This window comes from Lactuca virosa, chromosome 3 (assembly GCF_052849685.1).
Source record: "Lactuca virosa cultivar CGN04683 chromosome 3, Lactuca_virosa_CGN04683_v6, whole genome shotgun sequence".
Taxonomy (NCBI): Eukaryota; Viridiplantae; Streptophyta; class Magnoliopsida; order Asterales; family Asteraceae; genus Lactuca; species Lactuca virosa.
Window position 1 is genome coordinate 291,523,562 of NC_136428.1, and position 10,240 is coordinate 291,533,801.

The 10,240-nt window shown below is 34.6% G+C and overlaps 1 pseudogene; it reads left to right on the plus strand.

Moving 5' to 3' along the window:
- The first annotated feature begins 1,620 nt into the window (after positions 1-1,620).
- On the plus strand, positions 1,621-3,695 carry LOC145164665 (pentatricopeptide repeat-containing protein At4g32450, mitochondrial-like; annotated as a pseudogene).
- The last annotated feature ends 6,545 nt before the right edge of the window (positions 3,696-10,240 follow it).

Below are 10,240 nucleotides of genomic sequence, written 5' to 3' on the forward strand. Positions count from 1 at the left end.
AAAGGCTACCGAGTTATAACTTATGAGATCGTTCTACTTAAGGATTATCGACAAAATAAAGTCTTAGAAAAAAAATAAAAAATTAAAAAAACTCTGTTTTGTTAATATCGTAATACCTTATTTGGAAATTAGTGGGTTTCTTACTTATTATCGTTTTTTATCCTATAAAAATTAAAATGTATCGCAAATACAAAATTTATCCAATTTTTAGAAAAATCATAACTATTTTTTTAATAAAAAGAATATCTTTTAATTTTTTTAGCAAGGCTCTTTAAAAACTGTTTTCCATAAGGCCAAAATAAAATAATTGTTTGAGAGAGACTTTTCACAAAAAAAAGTCTTGAAAATAAGAAAATACCTTTGGAGATCAATTTCGCCAATTAGGGCATTTCATAGATTAATGGGCTGTTTGTTTCTCCTCTTAATGATCCCATTAAGAGACTAGCTCTGAATCGTTCAGATTCATAGTGTTTGGTTGAAGTTTTTTTACCCTCTTAACGGGTCATGCAGGAAAAAATGGTCTAAGAGGTGAGAAGGAGTCTGAATGAAAAAAATACTTCTGATACCCTTGCCCTAACATAACACACGCCTGCCTCTGTGTTTTCTTTCTTCCCCACTACACATCGAACCCTCCTCCATCATTCTCCCTTTTTCTCAGGCGTCGACCACTTCTCCCCTGCTAGCCGCGCCGCTCCACCTTCGCCTTCATCACCTCCACCCTCGATTCCTCCCCCTTCGCCGGTAAGTTTCTGATCTTTTCCTTTTTGGTCGATTTTTTTCAGGCCAATCTTTATGGTCGTTTTTTTAGGACCTAAAACATGTTCTGCTTGATTATATGAAATTGTTGCTTGATTTATGTTCTTGCTGCTCGAAATTGGTGCTTGATTTATCTCCAACAATGTTTTAGATGTAGGATCGCAAGAAGCCCATTGATCCAAAACCATAAACAAAACGGGGTGGATGTAATGTGTAAAATCAACGTGGAATAGGAAGATGAACCCAGAAAATTGGGAAGCAATGATTACGAGGTCAAATTTTTTCTTGACCACGGGGTTTCCGTTAGAAAATCCAAATCTCCTTTTCTTTTCGCCATTTCCCATTCCCATCATCTCCCCAATTTCTTGTAAAAGTCTATAAAGGTACATGTTTCTGATATGTTTTTCGTTTATATCTTGTCTGGACAACTTTGACCTTAATTTTTCAACACAATTGAGTTATATCATCGATTTTATGAACCGGTTGATAATTGAACGAATTTATTGTGAGATATTGTTATAAAATTTGTTATACTGTGATCTAAGGATCCATATATGTCAAATTTGGATGTTGTATGATGTCTAATTGAATGTTGTATGATGTTAAATTTGTATGCAAAAAAAAATAGTTTAAAGGGTTAAAATGGTCATTTTCAGCATTAAGAGGTACATATTCAGATGCCTAACCAAACATTAATTTATCATTCAGTTACAAATTCATACAGACCATCTATATCATCCAGGCCTCTGCACCATTCATATATGAATCATCCAGACGCCACCAAACAGCTTTTAACCCTCCCTCCACCATTGCTGAGTCCAGACGCCGATTTCATGCGTCGCCAATAACTTCGACGGTTAAAGCATGTCTCAAGCAAGGGCGAAGACGATGAAATATCTCAATTATATCTATAAGGTATGCAGGTACTTCATGCAGTTATTGCTTAGGTAGTTCTTTCAAAGCCCTTTCTATTAAAAAATGTACCATTTCCAATCCTGCGGCCACCGACGAGAGCTTTGGTTTCCTAAAAAGCTGGAGGAGATTTTATTGTTGCAATGCAAATTATCCATGGATGGAGCAAGATTGTAAGTCTTGATCATGGACTCCAAGTGCAATAGCCCTTTTCTTATGTCTCTTACCACACTACAAGCAGTGAGGACACCAAGAAACATTTGATTATCAGGCTTTAATCCCACCTTTTTGAACCTCCTGAATATTTCAATTGCATCTTCGCTGTGGCCGTTTTTAGCAAGCCATGTTATCATGGTGTCCCAAGAAGTGAGATTTCTTAGAAGCATTTTAGCAAAACACCATATATATATATATATATATATATATATATATATATATATATATATATGTCTCTTCCATTGAATCACATTTGGAATATATTTCCAAGATTTGGTTGTAAATATAAATATCACGATGAGATCTTAATACCGACCGTTTAAGGTATTCATGAACTTCTTTGGCTTCTTTGAGTGCCTGAGAATCTCTGCATTCTTTCATCAATAATAACAACCTAGGCATGTCAACACATATGTTTTTCTGCTCGACTAAATCCAAAACCTCCACCGCTTCTTTTAACTTTCCATCCTTTAAAGGAAGCGGTGGAAGTTTTGGATTTAGTCGAGCAGAAAAACATATGTGTTGACATGCCTAGGTTGTTATTGTTGATGAAAGAATGCGGAGATTTTCAGGCACTCAAAGAAGCCAAAGAAGTTCATGAATACCTTAAACGGTCGGTATTAAGATCTCATCGTGATGTTTATATTTACAACCAAATCTTGGAAATGTATACAAATATGGTTCCATGGAAGAGGCATATATGGTGTTTGCTAAAATGCCTCAAAGAAATGTCACTTCTTGGGACACTATGATAACATGGCTTGCTAAAAACGGTCACGGAGAAGACGCAATTGAAATATTCAGGAGGTTCAAAAAGGTGGGATTAAAGCCTAATAATCAAATGTTTCTTGGTGTCTTCACTGCATGTAGTGTGGTAGGAGACATGGGAGAATGACTATTGCACTTGGAGTCCATGATCAAGACTTACAATGTGGTTGATATGCTTGGGAGTGCAGGGTACTTAAATGAAGCATTAGAATTCATTGAAAAGATGCCAAGTGTCGAAATTTGGTAAAAATATCATGAATCAATCTCGGGTTTATGGTAATATGGAACTCGGAGACCATTGTGTTGAGATGGTTAACCTTCTACAGTCTTGTCGTTTAGATGAACAATCAAGGAAAGGCTTGATACTAAACAGAAAGAAAAAAAAGAAATCATCAGAGTTTAATCTTGTAGGTGTTAAAACCAAAGTTCGTAAGTATAAGGCCGGTGATACATCTCACCCTAATCATGAGAAGTTCTATCGTCATCTTCAATGTTTAAAACAACACATGATAGGTGCCGGGTATGTGGCCGAGACTGAATCAGTAGTTCATGATGTGAACATTGAAGCTAAAGAAGAATCTCTTTTAATACATAGTGAAAGACTTTATCTAGTGGAAGCTCTTTTGACTAGTCCAGCCCGTGCACGAGTATTAATATATAAAAATCTTCGTGTTTGTGTTGATTGCCATAAAGCACTCAAGATTATTTTGAAGGTGGTTGGAAGAGAGATCATTGCACGTGATGCAAAGAGGCTTCATCATGCAAAAAATGGAGTATGTTCTTGTCGAGATTATTGGCGATAATTCAGCTTTTATAGTTAATCTGTTTTGGTAATCCTATAAATAGTTAGTGTTTTGTTCACCATGTATCTATCGATTATCTCAACATTTTTCTAAGCGAGTCATATTTTTATCAGTAAGAATCATTTCACAATTGTTTGCTTATTTTCCCATTGAGTGTTGTATGGATAAATGATGTATGTGTGCTCTATAAACAAAGAATGTTTCTTTTTTGAAATAAAATGAACCATCTTAATGATTTTACCCTTATGTGTAGAAGTGATACCCACTAAAAAATGTCTCCCTAAGAACAATGGTTGGTTGGGATCGAGAGGAAGAGGGGTGAAAAAGAAACTGGGTGAACAGGTAAAAAGCAATGTCCCCATTAAGTGCATCAAGCAAAAAAAAAAAAAACACCTTTGTCCAGTATGATATATATTGGTGTTTTTTCTTACTTACCTGAGAAGCCTTTATAGTATTATTGCTCTTGGATATTAGTCAAATGATTTAGGTAGGAGTATTATGGGAAATCATCATAATAAAGAGCATCTTATTAGTGGGAGGGGAATTTTGGGTTTTTTATTATATTTAGTTTGTTGCAACAGATTATTATAAGAGGGTAGTTGGAAGGAGAGAGGATTATCTTTTCTGAAAACTGGTCCTGCACCTTGGGAGAGAACTAGACTCTCGAAGGGTACTTTTGGAATTTTAAAAATGATGTGCAAACGATAAATCGGATATAAAATGATATAATGTACTTTTTCATCTTTCTACCGAGTATAAAGTGTAACGCTATAAATGGTTAGAATTTTCAAAGTACATTGCCTCAATAGGCTCTTTGATTCGTATTAAGTGAAAGAGAAACAACCATATGTAGCTGTCTAGTCTAACTGTCTAAGTGCCTAGGATAAAGGGCTCTTTTAATGAAAAACTTAGCAGCATCTGCAAAAAAGGAAAATGAAACCTGTTACGACTCAAAAACAGAAAGAAGTTCATTCCAGATCCATGAAAATATAGTAGCATTTGCATTTAAAATATTGGTACCTTCATTTTTTTGTTGCCATTATTTCAAATATGTTTCAAGTTTTACAAGAACACATTTAAAAGGCCAGATTACATTTTTTGAGATGAGGGTTTTCTAAATATGCATCTCATTTTATTAATATCTTGTACTTTCCACCTGAACCTATATATTCAATGGTACCAATTTCAACCAACAAAAAAAGGTCTACGCAATTTTAGTTATCATTTGAGGTTTATGTAGCTTTTTTGGTCTTTGTCCGAAGTAAAATATGACTTCACTTTTGGGACCAAAATTGACAAAATAGTTGTAGTGAAGGACAAAAAGCATAATTCACGTTTTTTTTTTATAAGGAAAAGAAATTTGGGTATTTAAAAAAAAGGGATTTAAAGACACAAAGATGAAAAACTTGGTAATTGCCATGAAGTTGAGAACCGATGCCCTCAGAGTAATCAGAACCAAATGATACAACCTCTCTAGGAAAAGCTTCCAACACCGGAAAATTTTGACCCACATTGGTCAACCTCTGTAGACCCTTGAGAAGATGTGGTTTCAAGTGCAGTCAACTAAATGGAAACATGCACCCTGATTTTGCACTCGGTTGTTCTTACAACACCAAATACACTTTATTATTATAAAAACAAAACATATACTAATTGATATCATCAGCTTTAATATAACAAGATATGTGAAGGAACCCGCATTAGTTTAATATATGGAAGAATGATTTGAGATGTAATGCCATCCTATCTCCACCTATAACAAATTCAATCACAATACACTTATAATCATTAAATGCTTCTCTGATCCAATGCTAAGTCTACCTAATCTGCTGATCGATCTGATGTTTATGTTCAATCTTGTTGGTATGGTTTTGTCATTTCATGGTTGAATATTGTTCCAGGGGGTGGTGTGGTTTCGATACTCAGATCTGAGGCAGGTTACATCCAGTAAGAAAGTAAACACATACCCATTAGTCCATGCAAAACAAGAAAAAGTATCATATTCAAAGTGATTTCATTCATCTTAATTGTGTTTCTACAACATGAAACCAATTAAATTTTCTAAGATTCAACCATAGTCATTTAAATGCTCTGCACAACAAGCCTTAGTGCCTTACCCTCGTGAATCCATATGCAACATACAATGATGATGATGTCCACGTCACGTGCTTCTACATGTATAATGTATGCTTAATAAAAATATGGACAAAGTGCAGATATTTAGTTGATTGGAAAAGTCAAAAGATGTTGGATACTGTTCAGGTGGAAGGAAACACTTCAAAGCTGATCAAATTGATTAATGTATATGTGCATATTGTACTATGAACCAGCTTGATTTTATTCATGTAATATGTTATTATAAACTCGATTCCAATTTGGATGGACCTTATTCAATGCTTCAAACTTGCATAAATCCACAAGTTGATCCAGCCACTGCTTTAACAATATGGCGACCTTAAATAAAACACGTTTTGAACCGATTCAATTCCTTCATTCCAGAAAGAGTTCAGTTTACAATATATAACAAGTCTAAAACAATTTTTTTTTAGCAAAGTTCATGATTGCTTAAAGTTCTCAAACGATTACATATGTAAAAATCCAAATAAGGTTTTAATGTTTATTTTTTGGTTGTATGCCATCAGAAAACCAAATATTATTAACAGATATGGTGAAAATTCATGCAAAGGCACAACATTATTCTAATTCAAATAGGACAGAGTTTCCTACTATACACAATTACTCATTTAGACATGATTATATCATTTGTAATTAATATATTTTGACAATAGAAATAACCATAAACTACCTTTTTATTTCTCGACTTTTTCTATGCCAGGCCAAAGGTATAGTGTTTAAATAATGAAAAATAATTAATATATACAACAGCTTAACAAATCATCTGAGTATGCCAATCTTGGGAGACAATTATGATAGTAAAAAGTCGGTTCACTTTTTTTTTTTTAACTCTTGGAATTCTTGAGCACATTTTATATAAATAACCCGGTATAAACTACAAAAAATTGAAGAAGTTCTTGGTGCTTAGATCTAGCAAGCAAGTTCCCTCACCACCTTAAAGATCATACCTCGGACCATGGTAAGTCATCAAGTTCCAACCTTTATGTGTTAATCTCCTAAGATCTAGACTTTTATGCCTTTTTCTTCATGTTGGATGTGGTTTGAGTGGTTGGATTCCATAAAGTTGGCAACTTTATGGATCCATGAGGTCCCTTTGAGGTTTGGTGTGCTAGATCTATGGTTTGATTGAGTTTAGTCCCATGAATGAGATTTGGATCTCATTTTCACCATTTTGACCTAATCAAGTTCAAGACATGCATTGGACATGCATGTCCATAAAGCAAAGATTTTTATGTTTGCTTTTAATGTATGAAAGCCCTCTGGAAAGTTGGAATGGATGACTTAATGGATTAAGGACTTAAGACATTAGGATTTAGCATCAGACGTGGTTCACGATATGACACAGGGAGTGTCACGACGTGAGATTGGTTTTTACGCAAGAAGACTGCAAAACATCAATTCACTGAAGAAGAGAAGCAATTGTTCAATCTTGATGTTGGTGCTCGTGTTGCTATTGGTAACTCTCTTCCGTATGACATCTACCATCTTGTTCTATGTTTCAACCAAGGATATGATTGACATGCTGACTGTAGCATACAAAAGAACCAAAGAAGTTGAGGCAACCAGGGAAAACTCTCTCAACCGATAATATGAACACTTCTTTGCTCAAAGGAATGAATCTCTTACTTAAGCTTTTAATTGTTTTAATTGTTTGATTAATGACATGAGAATGTTTGATATTTACAAACATTAATATGTTTTAGTTTTGAAGTTTTTAGATTCTCTTGATGATAAGTAGGAACATAATGTGGATGTTCTAAAAAATAATGAGAAAATTCACTCCATAGATCTTCACAACTTGTATGGCAATCTATTTTTTTTTTGAAGAAACCAAGGTTCCGAGAAAAGAGATTATGAGAGACAACTTTAAGGAAAAATATTTAGCTCTTTTCTCAAGAAATTCAAGCTTTGTCGCTAAAAGTGATAGTGACAAATCAGACTAAGCTTATTTGAAAGAAGAATATCATGATGAACTTTATTCAAGCATTACAATGATTGTGAAGGTTTCATACAAATTATGGCTCGTCGGTGTCTAAAGGTCAGATACACTATCGGTGTCTAAAAGGAGTGATTTTGGAAATCTTAAGAATGATGAAGGTAAATGTTTCAATTGTGGAGGAGCTAATCATTTTGCTTGTGATTGGAAAATCAAATGGTATAGGCCAAAGGAACAGTCTTATGAGACTAAGTACAAGAAATTGGTGGATTCTTTGAAGAAGCAAAATTTGGAGTCCAAAGTTCTTGTTGCTAAAGGTAAATAATAGGTTGATAAAGAGGAGTCGTTGATGAAGAAGTAAAAAGGATGTGTGTTTGATGTCTATTTCCAACAATTTTGTTATTGATGAAGCAAGTGGAAGCTTGAGTACTTTTGAATCCGATCTCGCTAAAGCTACTAGTGACTCTAAATTTCAGAATTGGGATACTTCCACATTGTATCAGGTTAATTATTTTGTAACTTATTCCGAAAATGAAAAATCCACAATGTTTGAGTATCTGCGTCTTAATCTTTAAAATCTAATCAATAAATTTTTAAACTAAGAAATCAAATTGAATCTTTAAAAACTAAGTTATCCAACAATGAAAAATCCCTTTCACTAATGAGCTTACAATTTCATAATGTATCTCTTATAAATCTTGATCCCAACAGCGAGAAGGACTCTGCAATTCAACTTGCTCAAAAATGCCAAAGTATTACTAAAAACTGGGCTCTTTCCCATTTCAAAACCATTAAGATTGTGAATGATCAATTCCTCATCAGTGTGAAAAGATCATTAGAGGAAACCTTGATAAATTTGTCCCTTCAAAATATGAACTTATTCATGAATACAAAACTAAATTCATAAGTAGTGGCATTGTAAATCATCACGACCTAATAGACAAACATTGTGTTACTAACCCTGATGATCATACCTCATGTGTGTCTCCTTTAACTACTATTGACCCTTTTGTCAAACCTCTTGATCATGTTTATGAAAGTCCTAACATTGTTACTATTATTAAGTTTCTTATCTATAATGGTCACATTCATACTGTCAAGGATATTCTTTGTGAACTTCCTGAATGCACCACCAGTGACTATGATACTCATGACCACTTAGTGAATACTGACACTGATGATTCTGAATGTTCATCTTCATGGGATCATACCACTAGAACTATATCTTGTAACACTAATCCCTCTCATGTTTCTCAAACAAAAGAAAGAGTTTTTAAATTAAATGAAAATGTTTCTTCTATTTTGAAATCTAAATCTTTTGAAAAATGAAAACCATATTTCAAAAGAAAATCTATTTTGGAATAAGAAAGTGTTATAGATGGGGTGATCCATATAAAGTTGAAAAATGTTCATTTGAGGAAAACACAATAAGGACTGACAATATTTTAATCGGTAACAAAAAATGGTTGAAGAAAGAAAATTCATTAAATTGTATTCTTGTTGAATGTTATAACATCTTTAGTTCTTTTAAGTCCTCCATTGTTAAACTCATTGTAAAATGGGTAAATAAAGTGATTTAATTATTTGTAAGTGGTGCATGGTTAAGAGCATATAAGGTATCTCGACAATGGATGCTCTCTAGATATGACAGGATTTAAGTCTCTTCTAGAGGATTATGTGAAGAAAGATGGACTTGTAGTCATGGAGACAATGATAAAGGAATAACAAAAGTTTTTGGTATAATCAAGTGAAGGTTTGTTCAGTTATCAAATGTATCGTATGTAAAAGGGTTTAAAGCACAATATCATCTCAATCAGTCAGTTGTGTGATGTTGACTATGAAGTTCATTTCAACAAGCATGAAGGAGAGGTTATTGAATAAAAAGGGTTACTTCTCTATCAGCGAATCGTCGTAGTGACATCCACATCATGGACATATCCACTACTGATAACTCTCTTAGGCACTGAATTTTCTTGTTCACAATCTCATCTAAACAGGTGTAACATCGTGTCCTGGATCGTCCATGATTTAGAGATTCGTGGGCTGCAAACCGGGCATGAGGAAGTCTCGGGGCTGCGACGAGTTGAAGCGTAGGACTTCTCGTCACCTTTTTGTGGATATGAGGTTCATGGGAAACAGACTTATAACAAGAGAGCTATGACAGTTTGAAAATTGGGCAAGATAAGTCCTTTAATTGAAAAATGTGGCAGCGGAGTACGCTGGGCGTACATGTACGCTTAGCGTACTCATGTGCGTGAATTTTAAGCGGAGCCACCTAGTACATTGGGCGTACCAGAGGGTACGCTGGGTGTACTAGGCACAGAAGGAAACCCTAAATAAGGGGAGGTGCCCCTATATAAAGAATGAGATGGCCTCATTCCTGGCCACCATTCTCAGTCAACAAACCCTCCAAAACCCTAAACCTTCGTTCATAGAGCTGGTGAGTGCATTTGAGAGCCTTTGAGTGACTTTATGTGTTCTTGGAGTGAAGAAGAAGCTTTGGAGAAAAATGAGTGAGAGTCCAAGCCCTTGGATCTGAGCATAACTATGTTGGGAGCTTCATATTGAGGTATAGAGCTTCAAGCTTTCCCACTCTTTTGATTTGTGCATTATAGTAGAGTATTTTAGGGTTTTTTGTCCCAAAAGTTTGAGACTTTATGAGATATTGAGCTCCAAAGACTATGATCAACCCTTTTGAGTGCAATTAGTGGTG